We start from the raw sequence: 23616 nt of genomic DNA on the forward strand, positions 1-23616 counted from the left end.
GTTTTTTCTGCTCATCACATTGAAGATTTTCTGCCATTCCTTCCTGGCCTGCCAAGTTTCATTAGATAGGTTTCCCTTTGTATGTGAGGGCCCTTTTCTCCCTAGCTGCTTTCAGAATTCTCTCTTTATCTTTATATTTTGCCAGTTTCACTATGATATGTCGTGCTGAAGGCCGATTCAAATTACATCTTAAGGGGGTTCTTTGTGCCTCTTAAATTTGAATGCCTATTTCTTTTCCCAGACTTGGGAAATTCTCAGTTGTAATTTGGTCAAGTATCCCTTCAGGGCCTTTCTCTCTGTCTTCCTCTTCAGGAATTCCTATGAGACGGATGTTGTTCCGTTTGATTGTATCACTCAGATCTCGAATTCTCTTTTCCTGCTCCTGGATTAATTTCTCTCTCTTTTTTTCAGCTTCCTCTTTTGCTATAACTATATCTTCTAATTCACCTATTCTTCACTCTGTCTCATCAATCCTTGAGGTGGCTGCCTCCAGTTTGTTATTCACCTCATCTATAGCCTTTTTTAATTCATCACATCTAGTTTCAAGGTGCCTAGTAATTGTCTCAGGATTCTTTGATGTTTTTCTCAACTCCAGCGATTAATCTTATGACAAGATTTTTAAATTCTTGATCTGATATGTTGTCTAGATCAGCCTTGAGCAGTTCTGTGGCTGTGACTTCCTCCTGGAAGTTCTTCAGGGGAGAGTTTCTTCATTTTGTCATTTTTGCTAGTGTCTGTCTCTTGTCACCTTTAGAAAGCTTGTTGTGCGCTGTGCACCTATTAATATTTCTCTGTTAAAGGAGGCTTATTGACTGTCCAGGGCCTGTCGTTTTAGGAAATATTCTCTTAATCGTGTCTCTCGGTTTTTCTTGTTGTGCCTGTGAGTATTTTATATCCCTACTCTGCAATATTTGGGACTCGCCTTTGCACACTTTGGCTTGCTTCTTGGTGTAGTTCTAAGAAGGAAACAGACAGACAAACACAGAAGGAACAGAAGCACACAGACACACAGACGAGTCAAACAAAGAAACACATTAAAATGGGGAAAGGAAAGAAAGAAAATGGAAAGGAAGAGACAAAAAGAAGAGAAGAAGAGAAAATAAAAAGAAAAGAGAGAAAAGAAAAAAAATTAAAGGGGGTTGGAGACAACAAAGGACAGTGGCAGTCTAAAAGTGTATGATCAGTTGAGGGTAGAGGTAAGGTGGGATACAGGAGAATATATCTGGATTGCAAGAAGGCCAAAAAGAAAGGGAGGAAGGAGAAAGGAAAATGAGTAAAAATTTAAAAGAATTAAGTTAAAAAAAGGTACTAATAACAAAGAAATAAGTACAAAAAAAGTGAAGAAAAACAATTTTTATAAGAAAAAAAAACCAGCAGTCCCCCTCGTGGTTTGGTGTGGTAGGTCTCAGAAGCTGCTCTCAGAGGCTCTGCCTTGGTGTCTGCAGAGATTAGAATGGTGGCACGCCAAGCTCCCCTGAACTAAGCACTGTAGGCTACTCTAATGAGTCTGATCTCCTTGGGCCACAGTTGAGCCGAGTTGTGTTTTCCAGGCCCGCCTCGGTTCAAAGTTCCAGTCCATGCACGTTTGTGCTACCACAGATGAAATGTATTTGTTTTGGTGGCTGGCTTCTTAGGGGGAGGAATCAGTTTGTCTTGGCTCAGGCAGGGATTTCGGCTGCTCCTCCCTGAGATGAAATGAGCAGCAGGAGGTGAACTGCGCACCTTCACAGACCCAACTGCGGAGCCCCCATCCCCAGCCAGGATCGGGATCGCAATGGGGGAAAGAAAGAAAAAAAAATTGAATCTCTCTTGGCTTTGGATAGCTGTTGCTCAAGGCACTGTGCGCTGCTGAAAATGAGCTGGGAGCTCCTGCAGCCTAAGCAAGCGCCCAGGCCTCCACCCGCCACTGACTCCCTGTCGGGGGTCGCATAGGTGTGGGCCCTATTTTTTCCCTGTGGGCACCCGGGATTCGGGATTCGCACGGCCAATGCAGGGGGCGAGATGCGCCGTGGAAATGAGGGGCATGGTCACGTTCCCAAAACCAAGTTCGAAGTGCACGCTCCTGGCACAGCCGCCACCAGGGCCGCCGCCGCCGCCGCCAGGGCCACCACTGCAGCCGCCTCTCACCACCGCCGCTGCCGCTGATTCCCCACCGAGATGGCTTAGGGCTGGAAGCTGTTCTTTCCCTTGTGCCACCCAGTTTCAGGATTCCGGCTACCCAGCAGTTATCTATGGAGTGAGTTTCTCTCCAAGCGTGGCCAAGCGTTCCTTACCTCATCCCCAGAGACAGTACTAGGAGCATGTTCAGTCACTCTGTCCCTTCCCTTTGTCTCTTGGGCTCTGCTCGCATTTGCCTCGTGTTGGGCTGGGGCTCCCGCCTCCCCTGCCCATCCCGGGCTGGCCCCTTTTCAGATCTCCCCAGTTCGCACTCACTCACTCAGGTATCCTTGAGGTTCTTTTCTTTCTGGAGTCCGTATTTTCTCCTTCCCCTCTTGCAGATAAGAGTATTGTCCTTCTCAGTTCAATAGATGGGGCGGACGGAGTTTACAGAGCTCCCTACCTCTCCACCATCTTGGTTCCCCCCCAGTGAAATCGCCCAAGGTCTTTCAAGGAGAAAGTTGCAGAAGGAGAATTTGAATTCCAGACAATCTGATCCAAAGATTCTTTTATATACAACACATTAAATCCCCAAAGGAGATAATATGAAACACAGTAAGAAAAGTCTGTTTATGCATCTAATTTCCCACTGGCCTATAAACATTGTGAGTGGAAGGGATATTTCATATTCATTTCTGTAACCCTCCTGCCTGGCACATCTTATATACTCAGTAAGCATTTGTTGAAAGATGAATGGATTTATTAATTAATGCCCACCTCTCTCCTTTATTCTAAATTCAAATTACTGCCAAAACCTTTAACACAGACTTTTTACCTCTATTATTGATCACCCCTAACTGAGGTTCCACAAAAAACATGATTAATTTGATGCTATTGCTTTAAAATTGCTAAATAGCCCCTATCAAAAGGATAAAGTTCCAAAGGTCTTCCCTTGTCTATCTTCAAGTTTTCTCTCTTCCTCTTTTATCCATATCAGACAAACTATTCTTCACCCATTTGCTGAGTTATTCTGGGAGTCTGAATTGTTGGCAGATTCCCTATAATTCCCTAGAGTTGCAACTCTATCCCTTACCCAATGTGATGGTCAAAGGAGGTGAGGCTTTGATGAGATGATTAGGACTGGAGGAGGTCATGAGAGTGGAGTGGATGGGATTAGTGTACTTGTAAGACTTATAGGAGAGTTTCGTTTCTCTCTGCTCTTCATTACAGACAGGTTGGCAGTCTACAACCCAGAAGACAGCCTTCACCAGAACTCAACCATGCTGGCACCCTAATCTCAGATTCCAGGCTCCAGAACTATGAGAAATAAATGTATGTGGTTTATAAGCCATCCAGTCTGTGATACTTTATTATAGCAGCCAAACTGATTTAGATACCCTCCTCTAAGAGTTAGCTCAGGCAACACCTCCTTGGGATTCACCAAGTTCCTGAAGACCCATGATTTTGGCACCTTACATACATATCTACTATGGAAGTTGCTGTATTTTGTTTTCACTTTCTACTTCCTCACTGTTTGTACATTTGCTAAAGGCTAAAAACCATGGCTTTTCATCTCCATATTTCCAGGACTATAGTGTCTGCTACTGTGACCCTAAAGAAATCAATATTTGTCTGAAATAAGGAGGAAAGAAGGGAGGGAGGCAGGGATAACCCTTAATTTGGTTGAGAAGAGGAACCTATGGGAACAGTGATGCAGTGAAGGCATTTTGGTCTTTGAGGCAAGGTGGGCAATAAAGTTGTGAGGCCTGGAACACTGTCTGACATAATCAACCCAAGGACCATGTGATAATAACAATGATTAGGAAGGTAGAAAATCAAGGAAGACAAGGGTCAGTGAAATAAATTTCTATATCTAACTTTATCTCAAACTCTCCCTGTCTGGAAGATTCGTCACCAAACCCAATAGTAGGACAATGCTTCTAAAATTATCAAATTTATTGTGTGTTTCTCTTCAAGCCAAAATATTTTGAGATACAAGATCATGTGTGTTGCAAAGAGTGCAATATTTTCTTGTCAATTGGTTTGTCTTGCTGCCACTAATCAAAGAACTCAAGTACATACTTCTTAGGACATAAAGCATAGAATCTTTTAGATTTAAAGAAAATCAGAAAATTTTAATTTCTTAAAATTTGTTTTTGCAAGTGAGAATGCTAGCAGGAGAGAGGCAGAGAGATAGGGGACAGAGGATCTGAAGCAGGTTTTGCACAGACAGCAGAGAGCCCAATGCAGAGCTTGAACTCACAAACTGTGAGATTGTGTATGACCTGACTGGAAGTTGGATGCTGAACCAACTAAGCCACCCAGATGCCTCAAGAAAATCAGAAATTAAAATAATTAGGGGACAGGAATTTTATTTTACCAATTGTAAAAGGCCTGGCTCACATTACTATCTCTCATTTGTTTAACCTTAAGGTAAAATATAGATTACATTAGCAAAAGTCTGGTTATGTTTAGTAAATAAAAGAAAACAAACTTGTAACAGTGTAGTAAAAGCAGTTTACCAGATGAAATCTAGGCTCTGAGACATTTTTAAAGACTGACATTTTTTTAGATCAATAATAAAGGCTAGAAAATGTCATAAATACACATTTCTCAACTCAAAAGAAAGTATAAAGAATATTCAATATCATGAAGAGTTTATTATACAAATTGGATAAATGTCATTTGGTCTTTATCAATATTATAATTTTGACATTTTTATATGGATAATATTTACATTGGAGGTATTAACACTAGGCTTTCCTTCCTCTTAGTGTTATAGTTTTTTGTTTATTTGTTGGATGTTGATTAGATCATTTAGTAGAGCAGAAGTTACAGTTGTTGGTTAAGTGATTATTATAATTATGTATTAAGAGTCTCTCTAATCATGTCTACCAAAGTCTACCACTTTCCCAAAACCACCTCTGATTCATAACAATTCTTACAGGGAATTATTATTAGTGCCTCTCTATTGTAGATAAGGAAGTCAAGGATTAAAATAAACTAAGTAATTTGCTCAGGGTTTCAGAGCTTGGACTCCATGTAATTCCATGAGATTCCATGAGATTCTAAACCCATCCTATCCCACTGCCATTCACTCTGAGATACCAGCACTGCTCTGAATAGAATACAGAAGAACAGCACATGTCTATCAAAATGTATTTGGAGAGAAAACCTCTTTGTATCAGGGAATTGGACTGCAGAAGCCCATTTTGAAAATCCAAACAGGTTTTTAAGAAGGATAAAGCACTAATGTTAAGATAAGTTATTTAAAATAATCCCCTTAAAAAAATAAAACATTATTTTTTATTTTCATGAATATAAACAAAAAATATAACCAAAAATAATGAGAGAAGCCAAATATGTTACCTTGAGACTAAGCACAATAAGTGCCTTCTATAATTAGACCACCCAGGGGGCCCAGACAGGAATGACTGGTACCAAGCCTGCCTTGGTTACTTGTCAAACCAGGAGGGGACATAATGGTCTTTCTGATATGTCAGATTGGCCAGGCTACAGTCCATAGTTGTTCGATTAAACATCAGTCTATATATTGCTTATTAAAGTCTACAATTAGTTGACTTTAAACAAAGAATATTATCCTAGATAATCTAGGTGTTCCTTATTCAATCCATGGAAGGCCATAAGCGCAGGACTTCTCAGGTTCCATGCCCAAAACTATAAGACTTGGTAGTTTTCTTATACCTTCTTCATGTTAATAGTGGCAATTGTTTCTAAAATAAGTCACATAATCCTAAATAAATGCCACTAACTTCTCTCATGAGGGACTGTTAAATCTGTTATGCCTATCAACCACACGCTAATTTCATCTATGAAAACTGATTTCTAACTTTTGTAATGCTGATTAGCAACTGTCTGGTATTGACCAGAGGTAGATACAGTGCTTGCAGTGGCCATCTAGAGAGAGTAGCCACTCTTATTAAATGCTAGCTTGCCACCCTCTCCTGAAAACACAGCTTAAACTAACATAAAACTCAATGCAATGTGGAGGTGTTTTGAAATAAGTAACAGACATCATAACAAGTAACATAATCAAATATCTAAAAGGAAACCAGGTTTTCCCTAAACTATTGTGCCATTGTGGTGTCTTGTGGGTTGTAACACTCATCACTGGCCAGCAAGATGGCATGTTTTGACCAAGCCTGTCTATACCTAATTATTTCTTGAAAAATAGTAAAATTCTACTTCTGGACCTTGATAAGCTGAGATAAGCAAGGATGACACAAGTCTCTTCCTCTGAACAAGTTCAGATTGTCATTTTGGTGGAGATTTTCTTATTAAAACATTGTGAAAAATTAATCTTGCACTCTTTGAGAGATCCCTTAAAATAATAACTTTCATATGAGAATACACAAGTCACTGAAAAATCATTAAATTAAATACATTTCACACTCTTAGAGAAACCCATATATTAAGTTATTCAAAACATACAGTTAGTGTGACAACCTTCAACCATCAGAAATATGGATATCTAGAGAAAAGACAAGAAGTATAGAGTGTCCTTTTTGATCCTAAATGCAAAAATGAGATAGACAAAGGAGTGTCAAGTGGATACCCTACATTCTCCATCAAATGTAGGGTCTTATCTTTCCAAAAGCAAACCTCAACAGTTGAAGACTGGAGTTATTCATCAGGCAGAGCACACAGAATGGGCTTCATTTGGCCAAATGTCTATAAGCATAATGTTAAATCATGAGCTTGGGCACCAAGGAGTAAGGCTTGGGCCTCCTCCATGCTTCACTCTCTTTTTACCTGCTCATCAAGCATATAATGGGAACCAATTTTCTTGTGAAATTCTATAGGGAAAATGGCACAGACCTTGCTGGTCATTACTTTTGCCAGGCTCATGAAGACAGTACACATAATATGCAAAGGTCCTTGAAGACCTGCTTGCTAATTCATTTAATTGACATTTATTGGGCATCTTCTGTTTGGCAAAGTCAGGACTAATAGGTAGGAGCTCCAGCCTGTAGAAGACTAATTCTAGCTACCCTCAAGGATTTCACAGTCAATTGGGGAAGATAAACGCAAAATGGCATTAAACCAAATGAATAAGCGTATTACATAAACATACACAAAGGATGTGTTTGTGAAGATGAGGCAAAATAGTGCTGGAAAAATGATACTTTCTACTGTAGGTTGAAGAAAATGGTCCAAGGGACATGGATCTGAGTTCCAACAACCTGTGAAAAATCTGCATTTGTCACCATTTTATCTCTCACACCCAGACAATGCCCAAATGCAACCTCTCTAGGATTGTCAAAGTATTAACGCATCACATTTTCCAATGCATCAAAACTTCCATGATCTTAGGGAAAATAACATCAATTAATTAGAATAAATCTTAGACCAATTTTCAGCAAGGAATAAATTAGTAGTATGGTAGTGGTTAGAAAGTATTAAAATAGAAACATTGTAAAATTTCAATGGAAATATAATCATAATTTAGGAAATATTGGTTACCACACAGGCTGATAGTTTAAAACAAAATACATATTGAATATGTATAATTCATGTTTTCTCAAAGTGTGATACACATCCCTCTTGATGTACCCCAGATGGTGCATGAAATTATTTCAAGTGTCAAATGGAAAACACTCTTATTTTAGTAGCTGTGTGTATGTGTATATGTTCTGCACTTACTTACATGTGATTATATTAGAAGTATAAGTAACATATCATGATACTACCCTACATTTTAATGATACTAACTCTGTAGTTTTTAAGGAAATAAAACTGAGAGACTGAGGGAGTGAGGGAATAAGAAAAGAGAAAAACTGAGAGACTGACTGTACAATGGAACAATATAGAAAAATAAAACTCTGGGAAACCTGGGGTGGCTCAGTTGGATAAGTGTCTGATTTTGGCTCAGGTCATGATCTCATGGTTCATGAGTTCAAGCCCTGCATCAGGCTCTGTGCTGACAACTCAGCCTGGAGCCTGTTTCAGATTCTGTGTCCTCTTTCTCTCTGCCCCTCCCCTGTTCATGCTGTCTCTCTCTGTCTCTCAAAAGTAAATAAATATTTTTTAAAAAATTTTTTAAAGAAAGAAAAGAAAAATAAAACTCTGACCCAAAGTCTTTAGCACCCAGCCCAGAAAGCCAAACCATTATCTATAGTAACTAGCCCAAGAAGCCAACATACTGTCTGCAAGTTGATCGCATTCTCTATCAATCAGTCCAGAAAGCCAAACAATAATCCCTGTAAACAATGGACTCAAAATGATCAGAACCTTATTATTAACTGAGAGTTTCCCTAGTGTTTACTCCCATTTCCAACTTAGGACCAACCAAGGAAATGTTAAATATGCATCCCTAATCAATTACATAGCATGGCCTACTTCCATTAGCCCACCAACAGCTTCCCTGTGCAACTAGCCTCCAGGCAAGGCAAACCTGAAGCTTTCCATTCTTCCACTTTCCCACTGTCCTGCCTGCCTTTGGGCTTCTGCCAAACACAAGTGTTGGTGGCTGACTCCCTGGCCGCAGTGACCTCAGAATAGTCTGCTTGCTCTCCTTTGGGTTGTCTTCATTTATTTCCACAAAACAAAGGTCAGGAGACCTAAAACAAAGGTACTTAAATGTGAAAAAGAAATTTAATTAAATAAAATCTAATTAAATAATAGTACAGATGGTACATGAATATTACAAAAATTATTACAGTGATATACAAACAAAGTCAGTTTAAAAACTGCATTCCAGGGGCACCTGGGTGGCTCAGATGGTTAAGCGTCCAACTTCAGCTCAGATCATGATCTCACAGTCTTTGGGTTTGAGCCCCGCATCGGGCTCTATGCTGACAGCTCAGAGCCTGGAGCCTGCTTCGGATTCTGTGTCTCCCTCTCTCTCTGCCCTTCCCCTGCTCATTCTCTGTCTGTCTCTCAAAATAAAATAAAGACATAAAAAAAATTTTAACTGTATTCTGTGCAAAGCTTATGCTACATGTTAAGCTAAGCACAAAACACTAGCATTGCTACAGCAAGAATACATTGGGCATGCCCCCCCGCCCCAGATCCTTGTACTGTTTGTTTCCTCTGCTTGACCTGATTTCTCACACAGCCACAAGATATGACCTTCTCCTCTCTGGGTCACTGTTCAGACGTCTTCCTTGTGAGTGCTTCTCATGACTATTTTGCCTTTATTAGCAAAACCCTCTATCTTATCTTTCCCTCCCACACACCCACTCCCAAGTCCTCATCATCTTCCATGTTTTATTTTAACCATAGCACCTATTATCATCCAATATACTATGCATTGCATTTCTTGGTTACAGTTTATATATTACCAAAAGGTAATTCCCTAAGGGCAAGGATTTTTTCCCCTTCTCTTTCTTTTCCCTTCAATGCTGAATCCTCAATACATAAAACAGTGCCTGTCACTAAGAATGTCTTCAATAAACATTTATTAGTTGAATGAAAGAAGGAAGGAACATCATCAGGTTTAGAATCAGCAGAAATCAAGCTCAATTTCAACTGTGTCACTTACTAGCTTTGGTAGACATAGAAATGTGCCAACCAGATTTCTTTCCAGGGGTGAGATGTTGCCTCAACTGTCAGCTCCTTCAGGGTTTGCCTAAGCTGTAGAGAATCATTTTATTCAAGAACATACCCTGAAAAGGTAGCCAACACCCTGTGAGTGATTGCCTTTAAAGGTGAAGCAATTTCAGCCCAACAGGAGATACTGATGGGTGGAATGTGCTCCAGGGTACACCCTGGTGTTGGCCATAGCTTAGTCAAGCCTGTATCACACATTAACTTCTCCCTCTGCCCAATCAGGCTTCCCTTCCATGGGCCTTAATCCTGAATAGATACCCTGCACACATCTGCTTCCTGAGAACCAACCTGCAACTCTAGCTAGGTATGCAGGAGTTTAACCAGTGACATCAACTAGGATTCCAAATGTCCTCAGCTGCCTTCTTCTCTAAATTCCTCAAGGAGGATCTGAATAGTTACGGCATGTTGTTAAGAGCCAACCCAGAATTCACTCATACCTCTCAAGGTATCTACATGCCTCTGCGGATCTATGTGGGCAGGACCTACAAATCATTTAGTTTAGCAGAGAATCTAGAGAAAAAGTCTGTGCAGATCCCAAGGACCCTGCCATGCAGGGCTCTAATCAAAGTTTTCTTTCTACGCAGTGAAATAAAGGATCTTTGCCCGCTGCTATTTATCTTCCTTCCCAGCTGCTACACTCAATATGAAATATTTGTGTTTATTCACAATGTCTGTCTCCAGGTTACAGGCCCTACAGGTTTGCTCCTGAGTCTACAGCTGACAGCTCAGATCCTGACTTAGGGCTTTCTAAATAAACAATAGAGTGCTGATAACAACAATTACAGCAACTAATCCTTGGCTTTCTGGTGGATCTCACCCATTAATAATGCCATAGGCACCAGCCTATTACACTGTAGTCGCACGTTTCCGATACATAGTTAGCTGTATTGGCCTGGAAAGCAAATTACTGATCAGCAAGTGGATGAGTGTACTATATACTCCGTATAGATTTCTGCCAGGTTCAATCCAATGACCAGGAGGAAGAGACTCAACACCCAATGAATCCCCTAATATACAAAAATATCACTAAAAGCACAGTTTTCTCTATTAAAGGAGACAATTAGATTTTTAAATATTTCAGTGGATGTGAAGCTAAATAGAAAAAGAAAAGTTCAGGAGCACTTTTTAATTAAAATCAAATTATATGGGTGATGACTTTACAGATAAATTAATTATGTGGCATATTTATAGCTGTTCCCTTATCACTGAGTTGAGACAGAATCTAAATGAATCACAACAGTCTCAAAAACTGAAATCTCACAGTAGAAATAAAGAAAAGAAAAAGAGAAAAAGAAAAGAAAGGAAGAGAAAAGAAAAGATAAAAAAGACAAAATTATTTGTGAAAAACCACTGTGCCTTATCAGTCCCCTTTCCTCCTTTGGGCTCTGTATGCATTTGGAGAGCCTCATAAAGTTAACCACAGTGTTAAATGTTCTATAAGTAAGTAACAGGAAACAGTTATTTCACAATCTATAAGGGCAGACAGCCTCAATGCCCAACTTAGGGACACCCCGACAGCTACTAACTCATTGACATGAATGGGAAGAATGCCCTTGGCATTGTCATCACTCCTTCATTTAAAACCACTGTCATCCATTCATCCCTACATCAGAGAACCTCCTTTTCAGGTACAATCCAGAGGGAAGCAGCTCCCTGCCCAGTGCAGTTCTCATGTGACACATAGTCACACAGCACCAGCAGGGTAATTGTTTCCATGAGGGTGATGTGACTTAACTGGCTAGGGAAATGACTCAAAAGAAATAGTACCTTGACCATGAAAGATTCATCCTTCTATCCTAAGGCAATTGGATTTTCCATTCTGGAAGTTGTGAGACAGCCCAGCTGGCATACAACAGCAAAGGGACAAGGGCATGCAAAGTCCACAGTGAAAACAAAACAAATACATCTGAAGAGCCACTTACTATCAAGAGGCATGAAACACCAAGGTATTTAATCAAAATGTAATTTTGGAAAAAGCACAGACTCTTTGTCAAGGAAGTCATAATAACCTTCTAAGTGCTTAGTTAAGGCAGAGACAGACTGTTAAGAAGAGAGCCTGAGTTAATGGGATAGAAGAAATACTAGATTTTATATCCAGGTCCCTTTTCCCACATGGGAGCAATAATGTTCATTCTGTAAAAGGAGAATTATAGTGTTTTTGCAATTTAATGCATTTAGTTTCAGACCTTCAGAATCTGTGATTTTCAAGCTGAAGGTGCTTACCTACTAGCGGATCATGAAATCAACTGAGCATATTTTAAATAGAGAAAAAAATAGGATAGGATAGAATTAGAATAGAATAGAATAGAATAGAAAATATAAGATTGCATCACACTTATGTGTCATTTTGGAACATTGTTTCAGTTATCAGTATACAGGTATGTATGCTATCTGCAATATATAAAGTGTTGTGTGTATATTAGGGAATGATATAAAATGTATTTATTACCATTAGTCTTGGGGGGAAAAATGAAAACCACTATTCTATGTATCAGGGCCTGGATTTCATTTTCACAGCCTCTACATACAGCCCATCAAAAAGCTGACTGAAAGCCCATTGTGGACTGCTCATCTCACAAGGCACAATGCAGAAAAGGCCTGTGACCAAGTCATTGGAAGACATGATTCCCAGTACTTGAGGCATTTTCACTAGAATAAAGAGGGGGTTCTCCTGAATGGGGAAGGCAGTGGTTGATAGCAAAGTGGAGGAGGGAAAACAAGGAGGAGAAGGGAGACATTTCTATAGCCACCAAATACTCTCCATGACACACTTGATACTTCAGATACATTCAGTTACTTGCCACATATCTAACATGCATTTTAACACCCAGTGGATTTGTACAAACATTACTTTCTATTTAAAATGCCTAATAGCACATTTGAAACTGAGGCAATATCAGGACTTCTAAAATTCATCTGATTTTTGGCCACATATCTATATGAAGGAGAAAGAAACTCTACAAATGTAGTTTGAGCAGAGCAGCGGTCTTTAACCCATTAAGAATTCAGAAGTTAATGAACTGGATGGGGGGAAAATTGTATCATTATTGGCACAAATATTTGATTGGTTATTTAGCATGTACTTCCATTATGAATGTAGGCAACAAACCGCAGCAAACAAAGAATATCTGTGACTTTGTTGACAATAGAAATCATGGGTATTTTCATAGTATATTATAGTTATTGCAGATATCCAAAAGCATTGTTTATATTTATTGCTACTACAAAACTAGGGTTGTTATTAGATTTTCTGCTATATTTTGTTATTTAATGTGTCACTAAAAAAGAATAAAACCTGCAATTTTTAAAATTGGTAACTGTATTTCAATGTAATTTGTTTCCTTTATAACCATAGGTATTTTACAGCATTATTCTATCAGCTTCTGCAGACTACCAAAAGGGTCCAGGGCATAAAAATGGTTATATGACAAAAGAGCCTAAAGGCCAATGCAGAAATTAACATAATTGTAACCGAGAACAATCAGTCACAGAGGCTGAGTTGGAGTAAGTTTTTGGAGCTATTTATATATAAACACTTGAACTACCTAGAAGTTCTTAAGAACACCTCCCAATTCTCCCCACTGCCAAGTCTAATTGAAGATTATGGAGAAGAAACCAACATTTACAGTAACCTTGGCTACCACAGACAGAGCTCCTGGAACTCAGGGACAAACTAGTTCTGGGGAACAAGCTTGCATCCTGATTGGCACCTATGGCCACTGATTTGCTCCCTCTGCAGAGCAAAGTCTCCAATGACAGGAGCTATGATCAACCTGTAAACTGCCCTCTGATATCTAGCAAACTACAGTCTATATGGGCAGATCTAAGGTCTGCCAAGAATTCAGACGTTGGGGATACCCTCAGCCATGTAACAGGCACTGTGCTTCACATATTATCATTTAATCCTCTAAGGTTATCCTATAAAGAAGATTCTATTTTTGTAACTTCCATTTTATATCTTGAAGAAAAAGGTTTAGAAGTTACTTAGTTGCCCAGAATAACAAAGCTACCCAAAGGAAGAGTCAGACACCAATCCCCGCCACCTACTCCAGAACTGGCACTTTTTTTAATGAAGTATAGTTGATACACAATATTACATTAGTTTCAAGTGTACAACACAGTGATTTGACAACTCTATACATTATGCTATGAGTAGAACCACAAGTACAGCTACCATCTGTTACCATACAACTCTATTATAATATCATTGGCTACATTTCCTATGCTGTACCTTTCATCTCCAAGACTTATTCATTTCCATTACTGAAAGCCTGTACCTGTTACCCCATGCCCTTGTCAACACTTGTTCTTTATTGCCTTTTTGATCCCAGTCATTTTGACTGGTGTGAGTGATACCACATTGTGGTTTTCACTTGCGTTTCTCTGATGATTATGTACAAGTTCTTTACATATTTTTGAAAACTAACCCCTTGTCACATATGTCATTTGCAAATATATTCTCCCATTCAGTAGGTTGTCTATTGTTTTGCTGGTTTTCTGCATTGTGCAAAAGTTTTTATTTTTTTTTTATTTTGGTGTAGTCTCAATAGTTTATTTTTGCCTTTGTTTCCCTTGCCTGAGGAGACAGATCTAGAAAACTGTTACTAAGGCTACCAGATCCTGCACTTTCCATCACTCTGCTAAAACATCCACTCCCCAACTTCAGCAGAGAAGAGATTCAGAAAAGTAAACCTTCTCTCTATTTAATATAGCTGTAGACATTACAAACTATAGTCACACTGGAAATTCAGAGTATTAGTCAGCTGGAGCTCCAATGAAATGCCATGGAAACTTTTCCTCAAAGAAGCAGAGATCTTGGAGAGCGAGGATCAAGGGTGAAGACCATCTACCCAAGAATATTCTCTCCAGTGTGTGTTGGGGGTGGGGATGGAGACATAGAAATATAGGAACAGGCTCTAATAAGGGCAAAGAGAGGCACTGTTCCCTCTAATCCTTTCAGTGGTCTTCCCTGGGTCTCAGATAGTTTCCTCATATACAGATACTGAGGGTACCCTGTTGATCTCTGCATGGCTCTGCTTCCTGGGGGACTCTCACTGCCTTTATCTCTCTGGATTTGGGGCCCCATATCCTCACCATGGAGTGTTTGCCAGGCTCCATCTGGATTCACCACCTCTGTGCCACAGCCTGGACACTCTCAACACAGCAAGCTGGGACCATCATAGGGCTCATCTTATTTGTTTTCCATCTTTCACAAACCACTTATCTTCATTGCCTAATGACCAATATCTTAAAAATCATTGTTTCATATATTTTGTCTAACTTCTTTTGGGCTAGAGGATTAATCTTAATTCAAATTCTTTATTCAAAACTTCCTATTGGATACCATTGAAAATTGTTTCCTATGACTTTACTATAATCCTAACTAAAGATGAGTTTTTAAAACTGAAGTTAAAAAGACTTTACTTCCTTACCCCAACATTAAAACTCCATTATCTAAGATGACCTAAGAGAATGTCCAGCATAGTCAGAATTAAACTGTAGCAGGCTGATGGGAATATATACAGCAGGTACTCTTAGCATCCTTGAATCAATCACAAAATAGGTTAGAGTAAGATGGCAAAGGAAAGAAGGAAGGAAGGAGAGAAGGGAGGGAGGGAGGAAGGAAGGAAGAGGGAGGAAGGAAGGAAGAAGGGAAGAAAAAAAAGAAGGGAGGAGGGAAACTGATTCCAGAGGAAGGAATACACAGTCCCTAACCACTCAGATGTGCTGAGTCATGCAGCCCCTATGTCCCTTTCAAGTCACTGGAGTCCTATCAGTAGAACTGCAATTAGCTACTTACTTACCAGGGATGCTAAGAAGATTACTCTGGGTCAATTAATCCAGTGGTTTCAAAAAGTATTATATTCTCACCACTTTATGAAAATTATCCAGAAACCACACTAATGACGTACTGTTGAGTTCAGAAAATGAGAATGTCAACAAACAACATAAAAATGAAAGATACTGCTACACAAAATGTATCGCCTGCATTTACTCTGCCACGCAAAGGTGAGCCCTCATTCAGGACAGACTGCTTTGTGGCATACCAGCACAGTATATATTTTATGGGTAACAATAAAGTCCTATTAGTATTAAATCTCATTACAGCTAATGGTGCTCAAATCTCTCCTTCAAGGTAGGTGAGGCTGTCTTGCTTTGGCAGGAGTTGGCAGGTCGATGACTGATAAAGTGAGAATTTAGAGAGGTGAAGCATGTCAGCAGGCCCTGCCTAGTTCCCAGTCTCAGCAGCCCACTCTCTTCACCACTGCAGCCATTAGCCTCAGGTCCCATCTCACTCCAGCCTCGAGGTGAAAGGTTCTCAAAGTGTGGCTCCACTAGGGAGGCTCAGAAGTATGGAGGAATTTGTTAGAAATGCAAATTCTCAGCCCCCACCCCTGACCTATGGAATCAGAAACTCCAGGAATGGGCTCATCAATCTGCATTTTGCAATGCCCTCCTGGGGGTCCTGATGCACACCGAGGTTTGGGTACTGCTGCTCTGCCTCCTCATCTGGCAATTGCACATGACAGTTACAGAAAACCAGCTCTCTGTCCCTTGGTTTGTGTGCCTGTTTATTGTCTGCCTCAGTCTGTTCAGGCTGCTATAACACAGTACCACAGACTTAGTACTTCCCAAACAACAGAAATTTATTTCTCATAGTTCTGGAGGCTGGAAGTCCAAGAGTCAGCACGGTCAGAGTCTGGTGAGAACTCTCTTCTGGTTTGTAGGAGGCTGACTTCTCACTGTGTCCTCACATGGTAGGAGTACTCATGAAAGAGGACTTTATTAATCATGGCATTCATGAAGGTGGTCTACCGTGACCTATTTGCCTCCCAAAGTCCCTGCTCTGTCATCTTGGGGATTAGGTTTCAACACATGAATCGGGGGTGGGGCACCCTCAAACCATAGCCTTACCTTTCTTCCACTCTGGCTATATACTAGAAAATACCTGTGGGGCCATTTAACACCAGGTGCCCAGAATGAGACCAAATAAATACAAACTGGGGGAAGGAGACAGGCATCTGTACATTTACAACCTTCCCCGGGGACTCCCAGCCATTGTATAGAACCACCATCTGGACAAGGCCTGACCTCCAGCAGGATGTAGTTAAGTGGATCTGCCCAATACTCTCATGGGCTTTTAATATCCCAGTTCTGATAAGTTGGACTCCTGCCTCCTTGCACCACACAGGCCCCAGTTTTGTTCACCTGTGGTGGTAAATGGGCTTCTGCTAATGTGTCTGTCTTGTTCATCTGACCAGAGTTGTAGTCCAGTGGGAAGAGGTGTACTGTGTAAGAGAGTGTGAGACAGTGTGTGGACTTTGGGGCCAAGTACATGGTCAAATACATTGAATCCTGGCTCTTTCACTTACCACCTGTGTGACATTTGCCAGAATACTGAGAGAGTAAAAATCACCTGAAATTCAACTACTGTGAGATAGCCATAAATATTTTATCATCAGCCTTAATATCAATGACCAACATTTCTTTATGCATGCGTATATAAAGATACACATATACACATATGAAATTCTACATAAATAAAACTCTGTACCACAGGTTCTTTTTATTAGTGTGGGAATATTCTCTAGCCCCCCTTTTTTTCCTCCCCTCACTCCATCCTTTACATTCTACTTCTTCCCTCTCCCTCCACCAGGAAATGACTGTTCACAACCTAGTGTGATCTTAATTCCCTGTCCATGTTCACATAAGGTTTTGTAATTTAAAATATATAAGTAGCTACAGTAAATACACATTTTATATATTACATATATATATTCCATTTCCTACTTAAAAATATACAATGCAACTCCCTTCAAACAACTAGTATAAATAACTAACATATTCTCTTTATTGGTTACATACTATTGTATCCTATGAATCGTGTACCTATATTCATGTACATGTTTCATATGTATATTCATATACAAGCATATGCAAGCATATTCATATGTATATTCATATCACTATACTAATTTATGTCCTAAAAAAGGTTGCAATAAACACTCAGAAGGGCAGGTTGTATATACCTATATCTTTACACAGTGGACCGCCATCTGTGTCTCCCTCTCTCTCTGCCCTCACCTGCTCACACTCTGACTCTCAAAAATAAGTTAAAATGTTTTTAAAAATTAAAAAAAAAGAAAGTTCTTCTACTGGAGGGTTTGTCATTTTGTTATGAGTTCTTTGGCAATTATAGATATTTTTCTTTTGCCCATCTTATAGGCTGCATATTTTTCACAGTGCCACATTTGTCTTTTCATTTCATATATGAAACTTTTGTCCTACAACTTTATAATATAATCATATGTCTACCTTTATTTTTTTTTAGTTTTTTTTTTTTTTGAGAGAAAAAGAGAGACAGGATGTGAGCAGAGGATGGGCAGAGAGAGAGGGAGACATAGAATCCTAAGCAGGTTTTAAGCTCTGAGCTGTCAGCACAGAGCCCAATGCTGGGCTCGAACCTATGAACTGTGAAATCATGACCTGAGCCAAAGTCAGACACTTAACCAACTAAGCCCCACATGCACCCCATGTCTACCTTTTTAAACTGCATTTTGATTTCAATTTCATGGTTAAAATGTCTGCCTAAAATGGATTTTACTAATTTTCATAGAATATTTTCATTTTTTAAAAATCAGCAGGAGTGACTAGGTGGCTCAGTTGGTCAAGCAATCAACTCTCAATTTCAACTCAGGTCATGATCCCAGGGCATGGGATAGAGGCCCGCATTGAGCTCCATGAGGAGCATGAAGCCTGCTTAATATTCTCTCTCTCTCTCTCTCTCTCTCTCTCTCTCTCTCTGTCTCCCTTTGCCCTTCTATCCTATTTGTTATCTCTGTCTCTCTCTAAAATAAAAACTGTAAAAAATCAGTATTTGATGCAGCTAGTATTTTTTAATGTATTCTATAAAGAAAGAGTTGTTAAGTAAATGTTAGTACCTACTCTTTCCCTCCATGTCTTTAGAAACTTTCCATGTGCCCTGGCAGATTTCCATCTGCCTGGGTCTAAAACCCTATGCCAAAAAGCTTTTTGTCAGACATACAAAAGGCCATTGGATCCTCGCTCCCCAGTCCGAAGAGCTGGCAAATTAATACTATCACCACCTTCAACCAGCAATCCTCCTCCACTGATAACTCTCCAGAGGTGGTGTAGAAATACCCAATTCCCTTGACCAAAGCCAGCTGTATAATTGCAGGACCCAGTGCAAAATGAAAATTCAAGGCCTAAGCTCAGGGTATGAAAATCAGTATGATAGATTCTAACTTCCTTATTTTTTAGTCTTTATTCTTTAATAATAAACATCATTGAGATTATATACATTTTCCTCTGTGTACAAGTTTGGCTATACTCCATGGATTTTTGGAATTCACATTCTTTTTATCATTTTTAATGTAGTCTACAATCAGAGGCTTATTTAAGAGTGTTTCTTTTCCAAAATATTTTCTTTTTTTCTTAACTAGGCTCCACACCCAATATAGGGTTCAAACGCATGACCCCAATTTCAAGGGTCATATGCTCCACTGACTGGATCATCCAGGCACCCCAACAGTGTATTTCTTAATTTTCAAGATTTAAATTTTTTGTCTTTTTTACTTATTTTTTTAATCTAATTAGATTATGGTCAGAAATATGGCCAACAAAGCCCTGCATTATTAAATGGGTAAAAGTTAAGGCATCAAATGAGAAAGTGATACCCCTGAATGCAAAGTAAGGGCTCAATATGTGATTGTGAGGAGACAGCAGATGAGAAAAGAAGGAAAATGCTTGCTTTGCATTATTTCCACCTCAAAGCATTGAATATTTGAAACCCAGCCCGTGGCTGGGGCCTTGTAACCTACTGACAGATTTCTGGAGGAATGACAGCATAATGCCTGACTGGACTTTAGAATTCTTCAGCCCTATGGTCTTCTTTCTCGATTTGCCTTTATTTTTCATGCAGGTACTATTCAGAGGTATCTTAACTTAGTGGAAAAGAGCTCACGTTCTGAGGTCAGAGTGACTCAGGCTTCAAACCTTGACCCTGTCTTTACTGGGTATACGTAATTTCTTGATGATTTATTCAATCTACGTCTTAGTTTCCCTTTCCGAAATCTAGGGGTAACAATAGTCACTCCTTCATAAAGTTAAAATAAGAATGTAGTGAAATAATATGTTAGAAATCTAAATCAAGAAATAGAAAGAAGGCCCATAAAATTGCTGATTTTAGGCATAGATGGATCTAGAAGTTCAAATGATGTCATCAGGTCCTCTCTCCACCTTTTGCCTCTGATTATCTGGGCACTAAACTCATTTATCCTGCTATAGAAGAGTTTCCCTCATCCACCTAGAAAATATAGCCACAGGCAGCTAAAGACTCAAATTATTACAAATTTGCAACCCAGTAAAAATAAAGATTATCTTGCTTCAAGAATTTCTATGGAAATTCCAGGGAAGAAATTTAATTTACTCTTCATGTGCACCTTTTAAGAATCATTAACAAAATTAGAACTTGTTTATTATGCCCATATCTGTGGCTGAAAGAGTGGGAAAAACCACCTTGACTGTGAGAGGAGTACTTCCCTTAAGGAAAAAGGAGGGGAAGGGGCCAATAAAAACAAACCAAAAAAAGAAATCCCCATAATTTGTAAAAACACTTAGCACAGTGGTTAGATACAGTAAGGATTAATTCGCATTGTCTCTTATCATTGCCACATATTGAAACTTCCTGATGGTATTGGATACCATGTAACACCTGTGGCCTCAGATTAAATTTTTTTCTAGTGCCAGAACTAAGGGTGTTCCCTGCCCACAGCCACCTGACCATTGGATCAGTTTTTAGTTCTGAGTTTCGTATAAGCAAGTGAGTAAGTAAGTTGTCTAAAAGCAGGTGCACTGCTTTTTCAAACAATGCTATAGGTGGTAATTTTTTTTAAAGTTTCTAATATGCACTCCCTCCATGAATTGATTGATTAATATTAGGCTTAATTATCAAAATTTAATTAACTTCTGTCTATATTGATACTGGTGGTGGTGTCCTTCCAACATGGTGTTGTACTTCTACCATAAAGAACCAGGAAGCTGAGCAGAAATAGAAGAAACAAATGTTTTTAAATATTGGAAATAAGTAGCACAGGACAAATTTCTTTTTTAAAAGAGACCAATGAGATGAGCTCTGCAATCATCACCCTGGCCTTCTACCTGAGAGTACTTTTCTGATCATGACAGAAAGGAAAAAGCTAACTGGATCATAGTGGTTATGCTAATTACAAATTGATCAAACAGAGTTTGAACATTGAAAAGAATCACATAGCTGAAATGTTTGGGACAGATTATGGTATAGGATGGAGTGCCTCAAAGAAAGTATTCCAGAATCTGTATAGCAATCCTCTTCAGTCTGTTGTTGAGTAGAAACTTCATCAAGCCAGGGAGAGAACTCCTGTGAAGTGAAGCCATGAGTGAAACAATTTCTAGAGCTTACACAGAACTGCGAGATGGTCAGTTCCAATCAGCTAGAGTGGAAAACTATCTAGAATACGTAGCAGATAAAGAAAGCACTGGAATGTCATGACTTGGTACGAAGACACTCCAACCCTAAGGTAAAGACTACTCCAAACATACCCTAAAAACTTTAAAACAAAATTAGAAAGGACAAGGCCAATCTACCAGTCACTTAATTTCCTAGTAAAACAAAGTTTAATGTTCTTTAAAGAAAAAGAAAATCCAAATACCTAACACTAATATTCACAATGTCCTGGATTTAATAAAAAATTATTGGAGCTGCATAAAGGGGAAAATGTTAGCCAAAACAAAAAGACAAATCAGCAAATAAGAACAGACCAAAAGTAGCAGAGATGATGAAATTATCATGTAAAGACATTAAAGCAGCTATTTAAAATATGTATAAGGATTTTTTAAAATATCACCATAATAATAAGAGAAATGGAAATTGTGAGTGCCTGATGGCTCAGGCCACCAGACTCTTGATTTCAGCTCAGGTCATGATTTCACAGTTTGTGGGTTCGAGCCCCACATTGGGCTCTGTGCTGACAATGCAGAACATGCTTGGGATTCTCTCTCTCCCCCTCTCTTTCTGCCCCTTCTCCATTTGTGTGTGCTCTTTCTCTCAAAAAAAAATACATAAAATTTTTTAAAAAGAATAAGAGAAAGGGAAATTATAATAGAGGCCTACAAATAACTTCTTTATAAGAAAAATATAATTTCTAAGAAAAAAATTCACTGAATGTGCTTAAAAGTAGAGTAGATACCACAGAAGAAAAGATCAGTGAACTTGAGGACATGAAAATAGAAAATATCCAAAATAAAGAGATTAAAAATGTTTTTTTAATTGACAAAACTTTAGTGAGATGTGGGACAATAACAAGCAATTCAACATGCATGCAACTGGAGTCCTGCAAAGAGAACAGAGAAAAGAAGAAGAAAAGAGAGGAAGAAATATTTAATGAACAATACGAAAACTTTTCTAATGCTGATGAAAATTATATATGTACTTCAGATCCAAGATATTCATTAAATCATAAGCAGGATAAAAACAAAGAAAAACATCAAAGCACCTTATAATCAAATTACTGAAAATCAAGGGTCAAAAGAGGCTTTGAAAAGTAGCTCGGGAAAACACATCACATTGTCCACCTTAATATATACTGTATTTGTTTTTTAGTTTTATTTTAGGCTATTAGATTGTTTTCCTTTAGGGCTTTTTTCTGCCATTATTGAAATATAACTGACATAACATTGCATAAGTTTAAGATGTACACTTGGTGATTTGATACACATATATATTGAGAAATGATTACTACAGCAAGCTTAGTTAACACATCCATCACATCATGTACTTGCAATTTTTTGTGTATGTGGTGTACACAATTTTAACTTGTCACTTATACTTCAATAAAGCTGAGAAGACAAAAGCAGTAGAAAGGGGGAAAGCAACATGGAGAAGCAAAGAAAAGAGTGACATGGACATCATCAGAAAATATGCAAGGAAGAAGATAATGTAATGACAAATTTAAAGTGATGAAACAACAAAAATTAATAAAACCCTATCAACATGCATTCTGTATCCAATGAGAATATCCTTCAAAAATAAAGGAGAAATAAAGACATTTCATTTTCATGCAAGTAAAAGCAAAAAAAAAATATTAAGTCAGCATCTGCACTACAAGAAGGGTTGGGTGGTAGGGGAATAATACCATGCAGAAACATGATGTACAAAAAGCAATAGAGTGCTGAAAATGATAAATATATGAACAAAAATATTTCTCATTTTTAATTGACATACAATTGATTTATACATTATATAATCTTAAGTATACAATATGTTAATTTGATATATTTATTACATTGAAATATATTTTTCTCATATTTTAGTTTATAAAAGATTACTGACTTTAGTATCAATACTTATAACAAATACTATAACAATACTATACAAATTACAATATAGTTTATTATACATGTAGAAGAGAAATGTAACAAAACAATAACACAAAAGGCTAAAAGAGGGGAAGTTAAATTATATCTTTGTGAGATTCTTACATCATATGTCACATGGTATTTTGTTGAACACAAAGTGTGATAAGTTCAAAATATTGTAAATCTTAGGTACATACTATTACTATAAGTAACTACTAAAATAAAGGTAGAACAAAGCTAACAAGCCAAAAGTGGAGATAAAATGGAATGCTAAAAAAAATTCAATAATCCAAAAGAAGTTAGGAAAAGAAGATACAAGAAAAAAAAGTAGAATGGGTAAGTATAGAATGATAATAAGATCAAAGACTTATACTCGACCATATTGATAAACATAATAAATATAAATGGTTGAACACTCCATTAAAAGGCAGAGACTGTCCAGCAGGTTTTTAAAAAGCAATATTCAAATTTACATTAGCTATAATAAGCTCATTTTAAATATAAAGATATAATTTAAAAGTAATAAGATCA

At 38.4% G+C, this 23616-nt stretch overlaps 1 protein-coding gene across 3 annotated transcripts in view; it reads right to left on the reverse strand.

Annotated features, from left to right (window-relative positions):
• The window catches only part of ARL6IP6 (ADP ribosylation factor like GTPase 6 interacting protein 6), a 270193-nt gene that overhangs the window by 143003 nt on the left and 103574 nt on the right, over positions 1–23616 (reverse strand). For 2 of the 3 annotated variants that reach the window (XM_029934575.1, XM_029934579.1), the window contains one exon: positions 21976–22061. The exons of the other annotated variant lie outside the window; for it this stretch is intronic. The gene's annotated coding sequence lies outside the window, so the exon portion shown is untranslated. Of the gene's footprint in view, positions 1–21975; positions 22062–23616 lie in introns of those variants that run through there. 3 annotated transcript variants of the gene reach the window in all.

This window comes from Suricata suricatta, chromosome 3 (assembly GCF_006229205.1).
Source record: "Suricata suricatta isolate VVHF042 chromosome 3, meerkat_22Aug2017_6uvM2_HiC, whole genome shotgun sequence".
Classification (NCBI taxonomy): Eukaryota; Metazoa; Chordata; class Mammalia; order Carnivora; family Herpestidae; genus Suricata; species Suricata suricatta.